Here is a 24,353-nt window from a genome sequence, read left to right as displayed (position 1 = left end):
TTTCTATCTCAAACGTCACTAAAAACTCGTCAGCGCGTGTTGCAGCACATTGGAAGGCTCTTCACAAAGGTTAACTATTCATTTTTCTGTTGCTTATGGAGGTATTTGTTAAACTGGTACTAATGAGATGAAATGTTTGCCCAGTGTAAACATGTGCAAAAATGGCAAAATCAATGTGGAATACTATAATAAAATGTGCAGCATTACGCCGCAAAATTTGCTTTTACACATAATACTGTCAAGCTTGCCACATAATGTGGTCCTCCCCTGCCGCATAATTCCAGTGGCCTTGCCTAAAACATCGAATTGAGGTTCAGATCTCCTGTAGCTTTAAACTAACTTCTGAAGTGGGCGAAGGTGGCATTCGAGCTGCATATAATAGCTTGAAGGGTCTTGACTGTGAAATTGGTACAAGGAGGAGAAATGGAGGGAAAGTTGACTTTCTAAAAGACTCAACCTTCTAACCACAACTCACCACTGCTACACAGAGTCATGAGCTGACTGTACAAGCATGCTGGATAATCTCAACACACATTCATCGGATGAACAACTCCAAAAAGGTAATGATTTCTAGATTAAGAGGCTTCTCACTGGCAATGAGTCACTGGGTAATGGGACATCTGGCTGACATGACAACAATTTTGCATTTATCAAACAACTCCGACATTTTGTGCAGCATATAAGCCCTTCTTGAGAAGCCAGTCATGCCATAGACATGATGTTGAGCAGCCTGTCCCATCACCCATCCATCATGATGCCAGGCAGCTTTTGCACCATGATGTGGTGCATGTGAGAGGAAGCCTCTGAAAGACTAGGGATAACCTTTAAGTCTTATTTGTTACTTCCAGTGTTTGTTTTCAGTAAAGCCAGGCTGCTGTTCTTGTTTTGTGTCAGGATTCTGGTAACCTGCTAGAAGACCTTTGTTATTTATATAAGTGTTGTGTAAACAGTGCAAGGTCCAAGAAAAATCCAGTTTCAAGAGACTATTTCTCTTGTAAACCAGTAGATTCCTTGCACCCATAGTGAGTGAAAGATTGGGTTCTGTGGTTTGTATGTTCTCAAGGTTCATTTTATAATTTCATAGAATTATTCATTTAAATCAGATGACCCCTATGTTTCCAAATTTAACCAATGTATCCCAATAACTATTTGTGATCAACATCCCGAGGGACCATATAACCATCAATAATTCAACTTTAACATGATTAGTACGCCCACGATCATCTGTGATAGGCATATTTATAGTCTGTGATATTCGGGGGGGGGGGGTGAGGGTTGAATCTGAGACTAAAAACCAGTATGCCGCAAAGTGGAGGGATGAGATGACCATGGGTTAGAATGGACTGTTCCAATGAGGAACAGGGTCAATACTGATTTGCATTAAGTGGACCCCTGTCTAAGTTCCTGCTAAAAAAAAATGAACACGGAAAAACCTCTTAGTCAAACAGGACAATGAGAAAACCAACAAAGACAGAGGAGACCCGACTCAGAGCCCACCGAACCAACTTTCAAATCAAGAATGTATTTATTTGGAGGGTGTCACACCCCAAACACCCCCCCTTGAAGCTATTCCCCTGATTATTTAGAACAGAATGCAAATATTCTGTAGACCATTTCAGGTGAATGCAGAAGTCCTCGCCCATACATGCACACATCTCCTTCTCTATTTCAGGAACCTACTGGTTCTTTCATTTTCATTTGTAGGTCCACAAGTGTGTTGCGTTTAATTTGCTTTCGGACCTTTTTTCGAAGATGCAGGATAGGAATATGTCCTTAATTACCCAGTAGATGCCGACTGTTACTTATGGGTGTAAACACAAAGTTTATTATGTGACATTAGAAAAACGGCAAGTACCAATTTTCAGTGCCAATGCCAGGTTGAACTACCAGAAAATCTTATTTTAAATATCATGCTACAAATTATAGCTAAATATCGAGTACTGCAATATTGTAGAAAGCTGGTGTTCTATATAGTGTACTAAAAAGAAGTACAATGTGTGAAGAGTCCAGAGAATACTCAAATAATACACAGAGGTAAAAGCAGATAAATCTAATGCACTTTTGTGGTAGTGTGGGCGAGCAGTTAGGCTTATCAGAGTGTAGTGCCAAGCATTTGTTGTACTAATCAGAGGCAATAAATGAGGCACACACTCAAGAATAAATCCAAGACCAATTCGTAAAAATAAAGTCGATGTTTATGTATTTCTTAAGACCAAGAACACAGTTCTAAGGTAATCACTTTCGATTTTTTAAATTTCTGAAAATATTTCACTTTTGTGCGCAATTACGCACTAAAGGAATCAATGGAGACAAAGAGGAAAAATGCATGTCAATCAGGCAATGCTCTCACGTAGTTCACCTTCTCGTTTTATGTCGATGTCAGGGCTAGGTCCAAAGTTCCGTCAGGAGAAGGTTGGGAAAATCCCGGATCGGGCGGGGGTAGAGTGTTGAGGGTCTTGTAAACTTGTGTGCAAAGATGAAGGAGGACACTGGCAAAGGCACTGTGCAGGTGGACATACAGGTAAGTCTGATGGATAACCTTAGAGGGAAGAGGTTGCAAGGGCCTGGGAACCACAGGAGCAGAGCTGGTTAGTCGGTGCTGGGGCCGGTGGGGTGTCTTTAGGGTCCTCGTGGTCAGGAGCAGGCAACTTGGAGAGGCCATCTCAGGACAGCTTGGCACCTCAGGAAGTGTGTCTCGTGTGTCTAGACTCCCCTCAATGGGTGCTTGCTTCTGTTGCTTTGATGGTCCAGAGTGGACTCTTCTTCTTGGTTTTTAATGTTGGGGGTCTGTTATCCTGGGTATTCGTACTCCGCGGCTCTGGTAGGTCCTAGTGCCTCCAAACTGGTAGAGAGGCAGATCTGACCCTCTGGAGATGTTGCACCTCTTCTTGATTCTGTGTTGCATCAAGGTCTTTGGGAACAGCAAGTCGACAAAACGGGTTTCATGGTATAGGTGCTTGTGATGTGTAGGTGAGTGATACCTTCACTGCAAGGGAGCAACTCTCCAATTTCTCAAAGGTTATAGATGTTCCGGGGTTCTTGGAGCCCTTGCTGGTTCAGGAAATTACAGCAGGCAGCAATTGTCGAGTCCTTGAAACAGCTGGCAGGGTTTGGGGCATTTTTCTTCTACAGTAGAGCTTCAGTTTGCGTGCAGCGGGTCTTCTTTGTCCTGGTCTTCTTTGGTCCGATGAATCTGAGGTTCAGGAATCGGGAAGCCGCTTACATACTATATTTAGAAAACCAGCCAGAGACCCCACTAGTGTTTGGTTAGGTTTCAGGGGACCTTATAAGAGGGTCTCCTGTGTGAATGTGTTAATACATCCAACACTGGTATCAGTGAGGATTTATTTAGACAAGATATTTGGTACCAAACATCAAAGAAATCAGTGACGCCATCATGGAGCTAGGAAACCCTTGTTGACAAGTATCCAGCCCACTTACAACATCACAGTATGGACTGGACATTGTTTTGTACAAATGACCGAATAAAGTAAAATGATGATGATGACTGGACATTGTAGGTGCATATCTGCTCATGCTGATATGCCCACACATAGGATACAGTGCCCCCTGCCTTAGCGCTAAAGGCCTGCAGTAGGGGTGACTTACCTTTATCTGATGCAGTAAATGGTTGGCATCGCACACACGGCCATGTTGACTCTTCGTATTTTCCTGTGGTAGCACAAGCAGTGCTGCAGCCCCAGAGGACCCTCTTCAGTACCTATGCCCTAGGTACCTGAGGTACCACTTACTAGGAGCTTACAGGGTAGATGAAGTTGTGCCAATCGCGGTACAGTGTTTTTGGAAAGAGATCTGGCACTGGGGACCTGGTTAACAGAGACCCAGTTCACTTACAGTTCAAAATCACAGCAGACATCAGGCATCAGACATCAGGCAAAAAGTGGAGGCTAACCATGCAACAAAAGGCCCTTTCTTACGCGTATATATAGGCAAGTATGAAAGTACTATTTTTATATACACAAATGTACCTTTCTGAAAGATATATCACCCTTGCGGACAGAAGGGAATATACATATGTTTGCGCCATTACTCTTTGGAGGTTGGTGCAGGGTCTTCCTAATCACACTGTTGCATCACTGGGGGCTTCACTTTATATGTGCAAAAATAATATCAGCCAACAGGAAATCTACAGAATCGCTGTTCATTCTTATTCAGTTTTTCCATATCATGGACCCTGAGGAGTCTATTACAGGGCCTTTTTGTATCATGAACTTTTTCCATTCTAATTTTTTCAGCCATAAAATGTTATAGAATTTTTCAAATCCTTTTACCACTGTTTGTAGAAAACCCGTTTCGCCTTTCCATGAGGTTTACTGTTCGAAAATGTATTTGGAGAACTTGAATAAAAAGAGACATTTTTTAAAAGAACTATCTTTTTTTGGACCTTAGTTTGTCAGTAGGTTGAGATTCATATTATTGATTTCTAAAGGAACTGATAGAAGCTGATTGCTTGTATTGTGCAAATAAGAATGTCTGTTTTAAAATTACAGTATGAATAATATCAGAGATAAATTATAGGTAAACTTTTTAAACAATATATATATTTTTTGTTTCATTGAGCAAGTCAATAGGTATAGAGTTATAGAGAATTGGTTTATATGGACCATTAGGAAGAGGGGAATTTGAGTAACATCGATTAGGAAACTGGGTCGTCGCACAGCCTGTGTATTTTGTCCTGGAATGTTAATGGTTATAAAAGAATACAGTTTCAGGAAGGTTTTAAAAACATCCTTGGGAAGACCGATATTGTGTGCCTACAGGAGACTTGGCTGTGTGACGAAAACCCCGTTACTGAAGGTTTTGCACATCATGTAAAACCTGCAAGGAAGAACCAAATAGGTAGGGCATCAGGTGGCCAGATGACGTTGGTCTCCACAAGGATAGTGAGAGATATATTTCTCCTTGACTTAACGTGTAATTGGGCACTGGGTAGCAGAGTGCTGATTCTAAATAACAACGTAGGTGGTGGAGGCTTATGTATTATCAATGTGTACATACAGAAAGGGGAAAAAAATGAGTATAAAGCGGAGCTGGAGCGTCTAAAAAAGGATTTAGAGAACTTACATGACATCTACCCAAGAGATGTGCTCCTAATTTTAGGGGATTTTAATCATAGACTAAATCCCCAAAAACCGATGCCTGGAATAGCAACTTGCTAAAAGCGTATAATTTAGAGTCTGCAATGTTCACCAGCAATGAGCTCTCAAACCAAGATGTGGAGCTTGGACGGCTGCTGGGGGCTATGGGCTTGGTTTTTGTTAATGGTAGGAAAGAAACGGATCGGCCCGCAAAGAGCACCTTTAAAATAGGACAGCAAATGTGCCCCATAGACTATGCCTTAATCCAGGCATGGTGTTTCTACTTAATTCAACACTTTGAAATACTCCAGGTAGAGGGTAGCGACCATTTCCCATTATCAATGGAAATGTATGTAAATAGGGTTCCGCCGAGACAGAAAGTGTTACATGTAGATGTTGAATATCCAAAGAGACTCACAACCCGGATTAGTGAAGAATATTTTAGAAACTGACGGAATTCCAGATAGTAGCTGACTTAGAAAATCCATCACCAGAGGAGTATATATCCTGGTATGAGGATATAATAAGACAACTGGTAGAATGCCTCAGGATAAAAATCAAACGGGGAAAGCATAGTTCAGTAAGGTAAGCAACACTACATTCAAGTAATAAACCATGGCTTGACGAAGATTGCCGGAAAGTAAAGGTCGCCATTAGGCAACATGAAAGAAGCCTTAGGCGTAGCTACAATGATGCAGCATTACTAGCACTTAAGAAATTGAGGATAAAATACAAGGCAACTATTACAGAAAAAAAAAGATCATTCAAAGAAAAATGCTGGATGAACTTACTAGAGGCAATTGAAGAAAAAAATGTCAAAGGCTTCTGGAAAATGATACAGGAATGTACGGGGAAAGCGGCAGGGACCCTCCAATGTTCTGTCTCAGAGGATAAGTGGGTAACCTACCTCGAGGAAATTTACGGCAAATGGCCAAGGAGGGGGGAATTATTACCATCTAGCTGGCCAGGAGTTAGGTAAGAAGTAATGGGGCAGTTCTCCCAAGGCCATATTAAGACCATAATAGCCGACCTAAATTTGACACGTGCTGCTGGCCCAGACAATCTACCCGCCATCATTATAAAAACTAATATTGATTGGCGGGCGGATCTGTTCTCAAAGATGTTTTCGAGAATATTAAATACTGGAATCTTGCCGGGCATCTGAAAAGGGGCTATCATTAGACCGATACATAAAAAAGACCATGTAAACTCCCCTAAAAATTATCGCCTAATAAACCTCTTGGATATTGGGGAAAAAGTATTCTCCAAAGTAATCCCAGGTCTGCTAAAAGACTGGCTGAATATAATTGCATAGTACCCCCAGAACAGGGGGGATTTAAAGAAGGGCATTCAACGGTTGACCATTGTTTTGCCCTCTGAGTGGTCGCGCGGAAGTCGATAGAGCAGAGGGGTAATTTGTTCTGCTGGTTTGTGGACTTCCACGCGGCATTTGACCTTGTAGGCAGGGAGCAGCTATGGTCAACCTTGGTAGGTTATAAAATACACAATGACCTGTTAGCCCTTATTCAGGTCTTACATACAAATAACTGGGCCCAGGTAATCCTGGACGAGGAGGGTGGATTGTCTGGGAGGATCCAGATTGGAAATGGCCAGAGGCAGGGGTGTGTACTAGCCCCGTTGCTTTTTTCCCTGTTCATAGCGGACCTACCCCTGAATTTAAGAGAGGTCAGAGGGGCCAGCCCAAAGCTAGGAGGTAATCACCTATCTTGTCTGCTATATGCAGACGATCTGGTGATTATGGACCAGACAGAGATAGGTCTGCAGAGGAAATTAAACATGTTCCATAAATACTGCTTAAATAAAAAATTAGTAGTGAACATGGAGAAGACCAAAATATTATGCTTCGATAGAAGTAAGACCCAGTTCCCTTGGCGTCTTGGTAGGGAATTACTCGAGAAGGTAACAGAATATAGATACCTGGGAATATGGTTCACAAGCAATCTGATTTGGACAACCCATCTGGAAGTGTTAAAAATGAGGGCAACGGCTTCTATGAAGGGCTTAAAAAGATTTAATAGCTTCTATTGTGAAATGTCAGACGGGCCGGTTATAAAGGCCTACTTAGCAATGGTCCCCGTGCAATTTCTATACGGGGCAGAGGTTCTCTTTTTAAGCGGGGAAAATGATGGGATAAAGAGGAGGGTATGATCCTGAAAAGCTTGTTCTCACTGCCAAAATCATCAATGGTACAAGCAGTAAGATTAGAGTTGGGATTTACCTCATGGGCTATAACCACTAGGATGGCCCTAATATGTTTTTGGCAGCGCCTAGGGACAGGGGAGTGCCCCAAAAAAATCTCCCAGTGGTGTAGAGAAGAAATTGCCTCTAGTGAGTTGTCCTGGGTGAAAGAAACAAGAGCCTCATTAAGAGAAGCATATGGAGTGCTGGGATTAGAACTATGCACGCAGTTAGGACACACCATAATAGGCAAAAAAGAACTAAGGTCTATGGGAGCTGATGTGTCGGAAAACATCGGTGTCCCATATGACCCAAGCATGGGCTTCAGAAGATCAACCGTATCCCTATTTAGATAGGTTACCGAATCACCTTCTAAGGCGAGAGGTATTAAAAGTGAGAATGGGAATAAACCCCTGTTACGTAAATAATAGGGTCAAAAACCTCATGATAAATAGTGAAGGTAACTGCACTTGTATGTTAGGTACCTCCTGTGACATCATACATATTTTATTAGACTGTAGGATGGTTCTTGATATACGAAAGGAGATTTTATGCCCGATATTAAAAAATACAGGATTATGAATAGGAAGCAAGCTGCTACCCTCTTAGTGGGAATGACAAATTTGGATATAGCCTGTGCTTTGGGGAAATTCATGAGCAGAGTTAGGGTATTTCTCCAGTGTACAGAGTTATAGGTGCAAGTAGCCCCCCTAATATAAAATGAGACTGTATTTTAATAGTAATGTATGTATTGTGTTTGGAAGGTTTGGTTATATATGTATAATTTATTGTGATTTTAATAACTCAGGAGGATATTTGATTAATAACAAAAGGAGCCGTGTTATCCTCCAGGAAATGATTATGTGTTGCATTTTAATAATCGTTTTACATTATGTGTTTTTACAAAGTCTTTTTTTTTTTCTTCTTTTTTTTTGTCCTCATTTGCCATTACCTCCATTTGGGAAGATACCAACCACCTAGCGAGTCCTTTCCTTGGGGTCCTCTCAGAAGTCCCCTCGAACCATCGCCTGGACTCGAGCGTGTAGTGGGTGGGAGATAAAACCCCAAAAATGCGAGGCAATCAAACTGACTCCATCTAGGTGCATAACCACCAGTAGGACCATTGTCGGAGCGAGGCTATATCCAGTCCAGGGAGTATTATCGGCATAATCATAGGACCCGGGGGGGAAAAAAACAAACCCGGATTCTATCTCCAAACAATAAGCGATTCCCAAAATGTCAAATTACGCCTACTGCCTGATCTATTGAGGTCTGATTTAGATGTCTCATATAATGATGTAAGCCATGCAGAGTGCAAGGGGGCTGCTTTCTCCAACCATTGTATACATATTTGCCTTCTAGCCAGCAATTGGCGTGGGCATGGGCATTTCAAATGACACATTCGAGGATGCTTTTAAAAACCCCAACAAATCTTTTGAATGGATCAATGTACAAAGCCATGCTAATCGGAGCAAATTTACCATCAGACGGATTTATGTCCAAATTTGCCAGTCAGAAATTTTTCAAAAAAATCAAACTTAAAATACTACAATCCTGGTGTAAGACATGGCTCAGTATAAGGAAGAAACTCGGGCTATCATACTACTCTAACTTTGCCCCAATTTGGGATTCACCCGGGCTCCCATTATACATGAGAGATAGTCTGTCAGTTGTACTTGAACAAGCAGGGATTATAAGATGGGGACAGCTAGTAAACGAAGGACTTCTAATCACATGGGACGAGTTAAAAGATCAAGTTGGCCCCAGACTGTCTAGATTTAAATATATGCAGCTGGATAGCTGGACAAGGGCCCAGCGCAAAAAAGACAAAAATCTGGGGAATGTAAGCCCCTTAGAACAACAACTAGTGGAGAAACCAATCGGGAAAAGAGAGGTAGCATTCTGGTACTGGCAACTGCTTGAAGAAATTGACGGAGTATTCTCTCTCCCAGACCATTTGTGGGGGGCAGTAATGGGCTTCCATAATGAGGAGACGTGGCAAACCTCTTTTGCACTTTTGTATAAGATTGTAAAACCCTCGTGGTTAAGAAGAAACCACCTTTTTACTGTACATCGTGCATATATTACGCCACTTAAGCTTTCCGAATTTCTTCCGGATAAAAAATGCAATAAATGCAATGTCACAGAAGCATCAGATGTACATATGTTTTTTGAATGCCCTGACATAAGGCGGTTTTGGTCAGAAGTGGAGGCAACTCTAAATTCCATTATGAATACATTACTCACAATCACACTACCACTTATCATTTTTGGTTTGGACATCAACATCACAGGGAAAGCAAGGTCATTCCTTTTCTATGCTATCTTGCTGGCTAGAAGGCAAATATGTGTTTTTACAAAGTCTTACAAAATGTAAATTGTATACTTTTATGGTTGTAACAAACCAAATAAAGTTTTAATGACTGACTGACTGAGCAAGTCTTACAGAACCAACAAAAGCAGTCACAGAAAGAAATATAAGAAAACTTAGCTTCGTAAACAATGTGAATCAAATGTTGAATTGTTCTAACCCAACATGAAACAAGCATTGCCAAAGTCAACTGGTTTTGCTCATGACACCTATTAGCTTTGCCAATGCTTTTTTCTCCAAGTTCCCCAGAGATGACCACTGAGTATGCATAAGCAGGCATAGTAGCCATCTTGTAAGGGCTTTGTTAAAGAATTTGAAGATGACTGTTGCATGTATGGATGCATGCCCTGTCACCTTTTTGTAATGGTTTTCTTAAACTAAAACAAAATCCAAGATGGCCACTGTGCTTACCTGGGCATGCATGGTGGCCATCTAGTAATGTTTCTGTTTAAGTTTTAGAAAAGTCATTAGAATATGGCAGCTATATATGTGGGCACATGCATAACACCAACCTTAGAGTGATTTGTTTTTGTTTTAGAAAAAGCCTTCCAAGATTGCCACCATGAATGTGCTTGCTGTCAGTTTGCACTAAATTAGCAATTCATATCAAACAGAAGACATGTTAATCTGCACATGTTCTAACCCAACATGAAACAAGCATTGCCAAAGTCAACTGGTTTTGCTCATGACACCTATTAGCTTTGCCAATGCTTTTTTCTCCAAGTTCCCCAGAGATGACCACTGAGTATGCATAAGCAGGCATAGTAGCCATCTTGTAAGGGCTTTGTTAAAGAATTTGAAGATGACTGTTGCATGTATGGATGCATGCCCTGTCACCTTTTTGTAATGGTTTTCTTAAACTAAAACAAAATCCAAGATGGCCACTGTGCTTACCTGGGCATGCATGGTGGCCATCTAGTAATGTTTCTGTTTAAGTTTTAGAAAAGTAATTAGAATATGGCAGCTATATATGTGGGCACATGCATAACACCAACCTTAGAGTGATTTGTTTTTGTTTTAGAAAAAGCCTTCCAAGATTGCCACCATGAATGTGCTTGCTGTCAGTTTGCACTAAATTAGCAATTCATATCAAACAGAAGACATGTTAATCTGCACATGTCCCTGAACACACTGTGAACAACACAAATAATATTATGCTGATCAGCAGTAGACCTGGGGAAAGGGGGATGGAACAAGAGAGATAAACAGAACCACCATATATCTTTATTGTGCCTGTTCTTACAGCTGGGCTCATCCGGCACAGTAAAAGCATTGACGTCTAAACCAAGAAATAACACTTCCAGTATTTCATTTGAATTCCAATCCACCATTCATCATATGACATAAGATGTGCCTTGTCACAATCTCTGTATTTCCAACTCTGCAGTGGCATAGCTGGGGAGAGCGGGGGTGGTCTGCCCTGGGCAGCACAAGTTTTGAAACAAGTTTTGAAACAGCACCCTCCCCCCACTATTAATTGCCATCTTGGTTTGGCAACAGCAAACCCCCGCCCCCCTGTTCCTCAATGCGTTTGCCGCAGGGCGGCAGAAAAAATGCTCACCAGCACCCCCGCTCTTCACTGCGGCTGCCGCATGTATAGTTGGTTGAAACTCTCTGACTTCCTAGAGCTGAAATGCAAATGAAGCCACTATAATAGAAGCAAGAAATAACCGAATATAATATGCACAATTCCATAAAGATAACTGCCTTCAGTGGTTCATAAATTAAGTCTGTTGTCTGAAAGATTGTCAGTTGAACAAGTTCATCCGTTTTCAAATAATGAAGGCATGTTAGTATTGTACCTTTCCTCCATACATGACTCAAGAGAAATATAAACAAAGTCTATACAAGTTGAATATCATTCTCATTCCTCTAGTGCTAAGTTAGAGTTCACAATCCATGGGAGGATGACTCCAGTAATGGTGTACAAATATTAAAGTCTAAATCATCTCTAAAGTATTATCCCTGAATATTTCTCTGTAGCCAATAAGTCTTTATAATTCCAGCGATGACACTTTGAGTTAAAATCTCTGGAAACAAAGGCCAGACTCCAGCAACTAAGTATGTTCATTGGATAGCAAGTACCCTTTTGAATGAGCAGCTTATGCTTCCTGAATCTAAGATGGCCACCACCATTTCAATTCTTGTGAGAGTCATGTGGCACTCTGGGACATGTAGTCTGTATTCACTCCACTTGTACATTTTACATAGACACAAAGACTCACACCAAGCAGAACCCTCACTCTACGTGCAGCACTGACCTCCTCTGCTACTGAAGACTTGAGCACCGAAGATTTTCAGAGGAGAACATCCCCATGTCTGCCGAGTTTATACAGGCATGCATGGACTGCAGATCATGACGCATGTATGCACACACACACACAAACACACACACACACACAAAGGCCCACGTACACGTAACTACATGTTTTAATAAACATACTTAGGGGCCGATTAGGATGGCGGACGGACTTGCGTCCGTCCGCCATCCCAGAGGTGGAGGGACCGTCCGCATGGGCTGCGGCGGTCCCTCCGTGCAAATTAGGATGTGACCGCCACCCTGGCGGTCACATCCTGGATATTTAACATTGCGGCGGGTGCTGCTTCAAGCAGCACCCGCCGCAATGTTAAAAAGTGCATGTTTAACATTTACATGCACAAAGCGGCAGGCACCGCGCGGTGCCTGCCGCTTTGTGCATGTAAATGCTGGGGGGTACCATAGGTACCCCCCATGTGCACCCCCCACCCGCCTACACCCTGGGGGCCCGCAACGGGCCCCCTAAATCAAAAGTACACATGCTTTTCCACGGCGGAAAAACCGCCGCGGAAAAGCATGTTTACAAATGTTTCCTAATTTGGCTGGCGGTGTCTGATAGACACTGCCAGCCAAATGAGAGCTTTTCCGCCGCGGTTGTAATCCGACCGCGGCGGAAAAGCAGCGGACAGAAACCAAGACCCACCAGCCATCGTAATGCGGCGGTGGGTCTTTGGTGACTCCGCAGAGGATTTTCCGCCTCCTCCGGGCCGGAGGTGGCTTCCGCCGGCCCGGAGGAGGCGGAAAATCCTCCATCCTAATCGGCCCCTTAGTGTAGAAAGGAGCCGAAAGGGACAAAAAGAGGGAGAGAAAAAGTTGCCCAGACAATGCAAGGTCTGACATCAAAAGTGGAGAATAGATTTATTCATTTCAAGCACAGTGAGCCTGAAATGGACCTGGGGCGGAATAAACACAAGAATAAGGAGGAAATACATTGAATCAGAGGCAGGGGAGTAAAATAGACAAGAAGGCCCTTAAGTCACAAGCAAGGAGAAGACAGAAAGCCCACTCTAAATCTATATTTGATACAAAAGATGTTGTTGTCAAGCCTAGACGAGGCCTGAAGAGATTTCCAAATATTCTCACTTGGTCTTCTTTACTATGATTTCTAGCACTTTGTACTAGCCTTTCTACGTTACATAGGATAGCAGTGGGTCTGTAAATTATTGTAAGGACATTTGCATCTACTGGTAATTTATAAAACCACATTTTCATCAAATATTATATACTAAACTGATGAGAGCCATTTAAAGAAGGCGCTTACCAACAAATCTGGTCTGACAGATCGGATCAAACTAATCCAGTGGTTAACCAAGGGAGATCTCATCTCATTTATGAGATCTATCCTCATATATCCATGTACCTGAATACATTTCAAGGATGTTTGTTGTGTTCTAAATACCCGTTACAGGGGGAGACCCACTTGTGCCTCTTTTTATATGTTTTACCTTCCTGGACTTTTATGTGAAGCTTTCCATAAAATATGGCAGCTCTGGAAGTTCTTGTAGTTTATGCCAGCTATATCTGCCATATTTTAAACTCTATAAAAGCACTTTAAACTTGATGATAAAGGAAAACCCATACTCTTTATGGACTATGTTTCATTTTAATTTCATGTTTACTTTTTGTAGTCAGAAAATTCAAACAAATGAGTAACCTGATTCAAGACAAATGAGTACAGTTGCAGTCAGCCAACGTATTGTGCTCTGACTTTGCTTGCCATAGGAAGCGTCTCTAAAGCGCACACCATGATAGTCCATCTTCACTTTCATATTTTAAACACACTGCAAAATCAGGGAATAAAAAGTGGAAACTTTGCTACTGACAGTGATTACCACAGATCTTTCTCGGGAGCAAAATACCAAATGGGAAGTTAGGGACCTTTAGCAGGAAGGGATGTCGTAGGGTTGTAACAGTATAATAGGATGCCATTGGCATACATTGACATTTTGATTTGTTGTTCTGCAAGTTGAAATTCTGATCTGTTTGGGTTTTGTTCAATTTTAGTTCTAGTGCAATAATGAAAAAAAGGGGTGACAAGAGACAACCATGACATGCTCCTCTAAATAGAGGGAAATAATTAAAGAGAATGCCATTACCAAAAAGGGCAGCTTTTGGGCCTTTATACAATAAAGAAATAAAAACAAGCAATTTAGTTGGAAACCAATCCATTTCATTGCATGAAACACAGGTTACCAACAAATGCTATCAAAGGCTTGTTTTGCATTTAAAGTAATAGCAGATAGAGTATAGCCCAATGCGGATGCCTTACTTAGGATATTGAAAAATACACAAGTATTATCAGATGCCAATCGGCCTATGATAAAACCAGATTGTTCTGAGCCTATGAGGTTCGGTAGAATAGGATCAATGATCAGTGCTAAACTTTTAGCGAACCTTTTGTAACAGTATTAGATAAAGGAATAGGGGGATACATTTTACATTGCAAGAGATCTTTATTTTCTTTTGCGATTAGACAAATCATGGCTTCTTGGAAAGTGCCTTCAGAGATGCCATTATTGATGAAAAAATTAAACAACAGTAAAAGGTTAGGAGGGAGGAGTTTTACAAAATGACCGCAAAATTCAATGGTAAACCCATGGGGGCCGGATGCTGTCCCTCTGCGCATGGTAGAGACTTCATGAGTAATTCCTGATAAAGAGATGTCTATATCCATTGATTCAAAATCAATATGTTAAGACTTGGAGGATGCAATAAATAGAAAATGAATTGTCAAATCTGATTGAGATAGATAGTTGCGTTTCCAGTGAGTATAAATACCTTTGTCCTTAAGGAGAATAATATCTTTGTTATTTATTAAAGATTCTACTTTAGTCCTACCTTTTTTTACTTTTAAATAATTTGCAAGTAATTTCCCAATCGTATTCTGGCCACAATAGTTTTGTGCACTACTCTTCAATAAATAAGTAGAAGCAGCATTTGTAGTTAAGCGATTAAAAGTTAATTTGACATCTGTTACGCTTTGTAAGGAAGCCTCAGTTTTGGAATGGTAATAGGTGTATTCCAGTTTTTTTTTTTTAAAGAAGTTGGTTCAACTGAGTTTCCATGAGATTTTTCTTATGTGAAATTAAATTCATAATAAAACCTTGAACTGCAGCTTTAAAGGAATCCCATAACATGACAAAAAAAGAGTCAGTTGGGGGTATTGGTAATAAAAATTTTAGAAGCAAAATCTTCCAACTAAGAAGTAAAATTAGCATCTAACAGCAAGGAATGGTTAAAAGGCCACCTTCCTGAATGTGGTGAGAAGGGTATAAAATCCAAATCAGTATACACTGGAGCCTGGTCTGATATTAAAATTGAGCATATATCTGTTTGAAGGGTATGTTGGACCAAGGATTTACTAAGAAAGATATCTATGTGAGTTTGAGAATGGTGAAGTGCTGAATAGAATGTACATTCCCGAAGATCCGGGTGAGAGTCTCCAAATATCCATTAAGGATTAGTGTTGAATGGCAGATCAAAATTGTGCATGCATTTTATTAGGAGCTAATTTGACTTTAGGGTGTCTATCTAATATTGGGTCACTAACTTGATCACAATCACCACCAAATATAATATAATTGTCATCACATTGAAGCAATTTGTTGGAGATAGCAGTTAGAATGTAGCATCAATTGAGACTAGGCCATAAACATTGAAAATTGTAATTGGTTTGTTATCAATAAGAAGTTTAACAATAAGTCATCTACCTCCAGCATCATGTTCTTGTTTGATAACCTCAATTTGCAATTTTTTTAAGACAAAGAACCAGTTCTCCATTCTTTTTCACCATTGCAGGAAAGACAGAAACATTTCCAACCAAGCATTTTTTGAGCTTGGCAGTCTTCAACTCAGAAATATGTGACTCTGAAGTAGTGCTACAACTAGTTTAAGTTTGGCTAAGTGAGATAATATGCTCTGGCTTTTCACAGGGTTACCTAAATCCTTAGGGGCCAATTACGATGCCATAGTGAACGGTCCTACAGCATCAAAATCAGCTGTTTGGATTAATTTCCGACCGACCCATTTGGATGGAGTCGGTCAGAAAGGAATCCAAACTGGTTTTCGAAATGGCTTCAGATGGGCTCAGAGAGCCCGGCTGCCATTCAGAAAGCCTCCAGTAATCTTTGCACCTGAGGGCTTACAATGTCGGATTCCGACAGCTTTTATATGCCGGCCTTTCTGACACAGAAAGGCTTTTGGAAGTTGACTATGGTGGCCCCCACCAAGGCCCCCATGGGTGCATGGCCTCTAGTTGGAAGAGCCTGCCATGGGGTGCAGGAACAAACCGCACTGTTTCTATTTGCAAAGAGAGCATGCATTCCGGTTGAAATGCATGCTTCCATTGTAAAGGATAGGAGTGCGACTAAACAGTGTTCGGTCACATCCTAATTGCTGGATTAGGACCGCTGACAGGAGTTTGGTCGGTCGTTCCCAGTCCCGAAACGTTGTCGGACGGACTCAGGTCTGTCCGACACCAAAATCGGGCCCCTAGTGTTCCACGTAGTAACTCGGAATGTAAAACCTGAACAAAAGCAACATTTTGGGTTTCTACAATACCAATATGAATAGAATAAACAAAGAATTGAAAATTAGATATGATACTTAGGAAGGAGATCGAAAGTCAGAGGGCAAGTAAGATGAGGGAATAGAGGGGAAAGAAAGAGAATGGAGCGACAGAAAGAGTACAAAAAAGAAAACAGCAAAAAGGGAACATAGAAACAGTACAAGTCATACAAATGACAACTGGAAAGCATACCTAGGAATACAAATGAAGACAAGGAGAGGGCGGGAACACCCGAAGATGACCACAACAACATCTTCACTCCAGAGGAAGAGTAGGGTAGCTATAAATTGAAATAGGACATCGTACAAAATTGGAACCACAAGAAAAAGAGACGAAAATACAAACACCTGTATAAGGAAAGAAAAATAACATGCAAATAAAGCTTGTCATGAAGAGAGAAATATACCATAATAACAAGTCAAATAAGAAACCGTAGCCGCAGATTGAGTATGAAAGAAAACAGAGTAAAGAACAAACTAATAATTAAGTAATTCTCAAAGGTTCCATATATTCTCCTTATGTTGCTGATGAAATCTCTTGAGAGTGGCAGGATCTTCATAAGTAGAATTTTTTCTTTATAAGCCACCTTAAATAGGCAAGGATGAATTTGACCAAAATGAGCGTTTATGGCTGTCAACTGAGGACGCATCTCCAGGAATTGCTTCCAACAATCTGCAGTAGCATTTGCCACACCTTCGGAGAAGCAGAGTCTGTGACCAGCCCAGAGTGTTTGTCTCTTAGATTTAACAGCAGACATCACCTGTAAATGATCTGTATATTGCAAGAAATATAAATTAACTCCTCTTGGTTTAGTAGAAACTCCTCTCTGTATAATATTTGGATATTGAGATGAGTAATTGCAGGCATATCCAGAAGTTCAGGGAGAAAAGACAGAAAATAGCAGATCAGAGCCTTCAGTGTTTTCTGGAAGACCATAAATGCAAAGGTTATTTCATCGATTTTGGTTTTCTAGGTCTTCTGTGTGATTTTTAAGATGGGAGATTTCTGACTCTAAATGAGCAATATGTCAGGCTGTACTTTTAAGGCTGTCAGTTTTTTGCTCTACCAGTATAACTCATGATTCCAAAGAGGACAATTTATCATTCAAATGTTGCAAAGTCTTGGTAGGCTCTTCCATGAAAGGTTTTAGTGCATGAAGTTCCTCGAGGGTGACTTCCATGGAAATTGGAGTTGATTTAACTGGTGATAGGGGATCTTTTTATGGGCTCTTATTTGGTCCAAATGGTATTTTACCTACTGTAGATAATTTTGGAATTGTTCCTGGGTTAGTATCAGACTTCTGAAAGGTAATGTCAGCCATATCGTTGTGAGCAGAGTCAGATTCTGAGAACAAAATGGTAGTTAAGGCTCTAGATACTTTAAGGTTTCTTATTTTACCCATATAGGATAGGTGGGCTAAAAGAGGGGCAAATTCTTGTGAAAGAGCAGTCACTTTAATAAAATAGAAGCAGTACCTCAAATAACATGTAATGCAAGACTTAGCAGTAAACTGAAAAACAGTAAGTATGAGTACTGATGAAGAAAAAAAGTCTTGAGCAAGAAAGATTTAAAAAATAACAGTATACTTATGTCCCTGGTTGCAGAATTGAAAAATGCAATATGGTCTATAGATGAGGAGCAAAAAGGCTCAGGAAACCAAGCTGAATCTTAAATTCATAATTTGGAGTGTAGACAAGTGTAGCTTCCTAAATTATGTAGAAGCTCTCAAAACAGGGTAGGAGGAATCACGCAGACTGCTGCAGAAATAGATGTTGTGGCATAAGAAAAGTGTTGAAAATAACAGAAACACATTTAACGCCTCACGATACATCAGGCGTAAAGTCGTATGCTGATTGGAAAAGTACCAAGGCCAACAGTATGCTTAAAAGAAAAAGTCATTGATTGAAGGAAATTGCTGTATAAACAAATATCCTGGCATGAGGAAAGTGTTAGAAATAAAGAAAATGCGCTAACAGCCCGATAACACAGCCGGCCACGCATGGCAATGAGGAGCTGGCAATTATGAATGTAGTCCAGCGCCTCACCGGGTGTTCAGGAGGAGACATAACAATATCTCCTCCACCGGCGAGTGCCGCAACTGCCCAAAAATTGCTGAAAGGGCCCCTCCTAGGGCCGGAGCTCAGCTGTATGGCACCATCTTGAATGGCGCTCAAACCACTCTGCATCATCAACTCGTCTTTGCCCTCACCACGTATGGCAACGTCAAAGTACTATCTTTAATATATGTAAGTCATCCCTAAGGTAGTACTCCTAAGCCTAGAAGGCAGGGTGCAGTATATTAAAGGTGTGGACATATACATTCAAGTTTGTATGCCCCTATAGTAGCCCATTCCACTAAGAACTACTATAAGTGTTGCCGAATATGGCCATGTTTGGTATCAGACAACATACCTCCTCACCCCAACATGATTCTTGTGTCTAGGTTGATGGTGCATGCATGCACCCAGGTGGCTACTTCAATGGTTGCCCACCTGGCTGCCCCAGCCTTTCCCATGCGTTGGCTGCAGCCCGCACTTGTAGCAGCAAAGACAGGAATCTGACCTTCTGCCAGGCAGTGTGAACACTCCGAGGATCCAGAAACAAAGACCTGGCCAGGAAGGAGGTGAAACCTCCTCCCTGAACGGGATGGGTAGTGAAGTGGCACATCAAAGGGGTGAGCTTCAAAACAGTTGTCACCTCTGATATGCATGCAGGCTACCTCCCAGAGGAGGAAACAGTCCTCCCCCAGGTACATTTTTACCCAGGCAGATTTGAAAATTAGGTAGTCATTATGTGTACACCTCTAGCAGGCTAGCCACATCTCTAGGGTGGGGTGTGCAGTCTGTACAGCTAAAGGAAGACTTCTTCCATTTTTAAAAGTGGTAGAATAGTGGGTTCTGGGTAGGAAAGGTGACCTACACCCCTGGACGTGGTCACCTCATGGGCAGATTAGCCGCTGGGGCAAGAGGCAAATTCACTATTTGCAACTACACCCATAAGACCCCTAAATGTAGGATTTAAGGGACACCCCGGACATCAGAACCTCACATCTATGAAGACTGCAACATGAGGAAAAAGAAGAGACTGAGTCTGTGACAACAGGAGCTGCCAAACCAAAGGTGGGGTACTCTTCACCGGTGGCAATGTTCCTGCAAATGTATAATTGCGATTCATAGACCAAAGACCGGCTCCCCCAGACTTAGGGACCCTTTTGTGAGCTAAATGCTGCTCCTTACTCCCTTGGACTAGAGGCACTAGTCCCCTGCACACAGAAGGTAAAAATAACATCCCGGAACCAAAGAATCACTGGCCGTCCGGCCCTCCGGCCCCCCAAGGGATCGCCCAAAAGTAGATGGTCCAGTGCCTTGTGGTAAATGTAGTCCTGACCTTCTGCAACTTTCAAGCAGCTACGGTGCTCCCCCGGACCTCCAGACATCAAAGTGCCATTTCTCTGGCCTTACCGCTACCAAGGCATGTTGGTGACCAGTCTGGTTACCAATCTCTTTACTCGACACTGGATCAAGAGGGAACCCCACATCACCTTTAACCAGCCACAGCTGTGGCCCCATTGTCGAGCTTTTGCATCTGTTTTCCTCCCAGCACTGTCTAAACCATAAATCCAGCACTCCTGTGGCTCCTGCTTAGCGCCAAGGACAGTTAGGACAATTCTGCACACTGGGCTATCGGGCCAGATAAAATCAAACTCACTGTTGTGGCTTCGTCATGGGACCCCACATCACCTTACCCCTCTGTGGGTTCCTCGTAACCTGACTTGCAAGTAACCTATTCTCACTATCACCTTTTTCTCATTCACTGCAATGGTAAAGTATCATCATTAAAGTGCACTATTTTATGATTTGTTCTAAAATCCATAATTGAAGTGCATTATTTTAGGAGTTGTTCTAAAATCCATAACTCTGATTATATTTATCCATTCTCATTCGTTTTGGTGTCTAAATTCATATAAAATCTGTTTTATGTTTACAAATTAGGGTCAGATTTCCTTTGAGTTGTGTCAATAACTTAGCGTCCATGTTGAAATGCTTAACATATATTCCTCTGGTAGAGCCTGACTAAACTTTGCCACACTACCGGGACTGAGCTAAGTATTTACTATTGTGAATCATAGGACCATCCTTGAAGTATTGTGAGAGTATCGACTGGTGAAGTCTAATCAGCATCACCACATAATACTCCACCTTCCTACATTGGAGTTAAAGCGGTGGGATCCTGAATTTGTGTTTTGCAGTACCACTTGGTCATAGTGAATTTCGCAAAAGGAATCCACTATTGACTTTTGGAATCAAAAATTATTGTTTTGAAAAATGTTCATACAATCTTTAATTGGAATTTCAGGGCCCTGTGTAGACCCCCATTCCAAAAGTTAACATTAGAAAGTTAGGATAAAAGTGTTAATGTTTTTTTAAGTTTTAAAAAGATTCCAACTTACAGTTAAAAAGGTTAGCCACAATGGAGGCTGCACAGAATCTGGGCTTGGCATTCATTCCAGCTCTGAAGATCAATGATCTAAGAGCTCTGTGCCATATTAGAGGTATTGTTTTTAGGTCAACTACTAAAAAGGGGGAACTCAAAAGAGATGTCCACGCCTTTGAACAGGAGAAGCTAGAGAGGGAGGGCCATTCTTCAGAAGTTGACCCTGGAGACAGTGAGAATGATGCCCTAGCCCAAACTGACAATGAGGTGGAAGAAATTGAAGACCTAACATCTCCACCCTTTCCAGACTTCACCAGTAGGAAGTGACTGAGGTCACTTTAGTAGACCCCCTACTGGAAAGGGGATAGGTCCCTTGGAGGGAGAGTTCAACCTACTCTCCCTGGAGGAGATCTCTGGGAAAGGAGACTAGCCCCTGAAGAAAGGAGGGGCAAGATGGGCTTAAGGCCCAAAGATAACGGTGGCAGCCATTTTAATCACCAAAAAGAGGAAACCTTTGACCCTAAGATCCCCAAAGGGATTGTTTTAAAGCTTAGTGATGGTGATGACATCGACAAACGGTTTGCAGCCTTTGAGAGGGACTGTAAATGAGGAGGATAGCGTACCAGCACAGTGGCTCTCTATTGTGGGAGTTATTCTCAGTGTAGGGCAGATATAGGCTTCTGACCCTTACTGAGGAAATGGCTGAGTCCAACAAACATATGAAGGAGACACTCATAAAAGGGGTTGTACTCACCACAGAAGACTACAGATTGAAGGTTAGGGACACCCATAAATGTCAAAACCAGACATGAATCAAATGCATATCAAAGATTCACCCAGTCTACTAGCCTTTCGAAAACCTTGAAAACTTGGCTGTTTAACACTGTCTAGGGTCTTCTTCAATTCTAAGGTTCAGCTGTACTGCTAATAAAGCAATCGCCAAGACACCCCTGGGTATTCAAATGCTTGAGAAACTATTTAACATAACATGGGTGGACTTTGTGGACTCTTCAGTCAAAGCACTAAAAGGCTAGATAAAAGGAATGGGGCTTTAGCGAAAGCCTTTTTTATGGTCTGAAAAGCCTTTTCTGCTGCTTCAGTCCATTTAAATCCTTTTTGAAGATTCTCCTTTTTTAGCGTTTGAGAAATATGGCTTGTTTGATGGGCAAAATTAACAATGGGTTGACGAAAAAAATTTGCTAACTCCAGAAAACGTTGGGTTTCTTTGATGGTTAATGGAGACAACCAATCCAGTATAGCCTGTAGTTTCTGTGGATCCATGGTAATTCTTCCTTTCTTGTTGATTCTATAACCCAAATATTCTACTTCGAGTTGATCAAATTCACATTTCTCTGATTTGCAGAACAGATTATTTTGACGTAGTCTTTCTTGAACTTGGATGACGTGTGCGTGATGATGATCCAGGTTGGTAGAATAAACAAGAATGTTGTTTAGGTATTTTACAACAGTTTGATTTAAAAGATTTGGGAATACACTGTCCATGAATCTCTGAAAGATGGAGTGGGCATTCGTCAGCTCAAAAGGCATGACCCAATATTCAAAATGACCCAAGGGGGTTTGAACAGTGGTCTTCCACTCATCTCCTTCTTTGACTTGAAGGAGAGGATATGTTCTCCAGGGGTCTAGTTTGGTGAATAGGAGTGCCCCGCTCACGGATTCCAAGATGTCTTTGATTAAAGGTGGTTCCCTGGCAGACATTGATAATCACGTAATTAGGCCGCTTTGTAGATTTTCTTCAAGATACTGCTTCAGTGTCTCTTTTTCTGGTATGGTGAGAGAGTATACTCTTCCGAAAGGTACCATGACTCCAGGTTCCAGAGGAATGGCATAGTCCAACTCTCTATGAGGAGAAAGTGTCAATGTTTTCGGTTTCTGGAACACATTAGCATACTCTTGATAATGATCAGGAACTCCTTGTACCGTGTTTATAGACACACACTCATGTTCCTTCACTGTAGGCATCTCCTTAGGTGACCAATATTCCTCAGTTGGTTAACAGTATTGTTGACAAAAAGGTGAGGACAAAGAAATCGTCCTGGTTTCCTAACTGATGTAAGGATTATACCTAATCAGCAAAGGAATCCCCAATATCATTACATTATTAGGAGAAGCTATGTAATCAAAGGACAAGTATTCCTCATGTCTTCCAAAGGTCAGACATAATGATGGTGTCAGCTGTAATGATGGTGTCATTTCTTTGATGGGAACGGAGACTAGGGGGTTCCATCCACAGTACTTTTGAACAACAGATTGGAGGTATACCAGACCATCCCGCCCTCTCCCTTTCTACAGAGGGCAGGATCGGGTGCATCTCGATAGCCTTGGTGGACGAATAGGGCAGCTATGAATCAGATGGCTGGAGGAACCACAATATAGACTTAGTCCTTGTTTCCTAATGTGATACCATGAATGAAGCTGCTGTTGCCGCTGTACTTGCTGTTCTGATCTCGTACTCTGCTTTTAAAACTTTTAAAACTATTTGTTACCAGGCTGCTTGCGAATTTTGCACATAACAGATCGGAGGACAACAGCGAGTTAGGCTGTTCCTCATTTCCTCCACCCCCCAGTTGTTGTTTGTGTTTCTATAGTAACGCCACCTGATTTTAAAAAGCTGTTCAGCGCCCTTGCACATTGCACATTACCCCGAGGACAACAGCGAGTTAGGCTGCTCCTCTTATCCCCAGCACTTCGGTCGTCGAATCCCGGGCTCCGGTCCACCACGGCTGTGTGCCGATTGTGTGGAGAGCCATTGGGAGGCAGGCGGACCAACCAGTGTGATCCCTGAAAGCCGGAAGGCGGAGCCAGGAGCCCGCGCTTCCTGCTACCCCTCCATTTAAAGCAATGTGTTGGCCGAGGCGCAGCAGACGGGCGCAGCGGGCGCGCCAATGGCGCGCCGAAGGTGCGCCTAAGGTAAGCCCATCTGCGCCCGTCCGCGACCGGCCGGGACCAGGGGCCTTACCCCCTGCCAGTGTTGCTCAAAACATGCCCGCTCATATTCGCTATTTTCGTAGTGAGCTCCTATCCTTTGCTGACAAAGGGGATAATAACGAGGGGCCCTGTATTCATATCGGCCCAGGCATGGCTCATGGACCCATTTCATGTCGCTCCTGTAAATGGTCCAGTATGGGGCAATTCCAACTCGGCCATCAGTCCACGTATAATGACACCAATCTCCTTTGCCTATACTTCAACGCGAGATCTCTACCCAGGCACTCTCTGGACATCTGGGACCTACTTACTTCAAAAAATCCTGACCTAGTCTTCATTACCGAGACCTGGTTATCTGACAACAATGCTCCAGATATAGCAAATGCGGTTCCCATGAATTACAAAATCATTAGACAG

Source organism: Lissotriton helveticus, chromosome 12 (assembly GCF_964261635.1).
Source record: "Lissotriton helveticus chromosome 12, aLisHel1.1, whole genome shotgun sequence".
Classification (NCBI taxonomy): Eukaryota; Metazoa; Chordata; class Amphibia; order Caudata; family Salamandridae; genus Lissotriton; species Lissotriton helveticus.
This window is presented reverse-complemented; position numbering follows the sequence as displayed.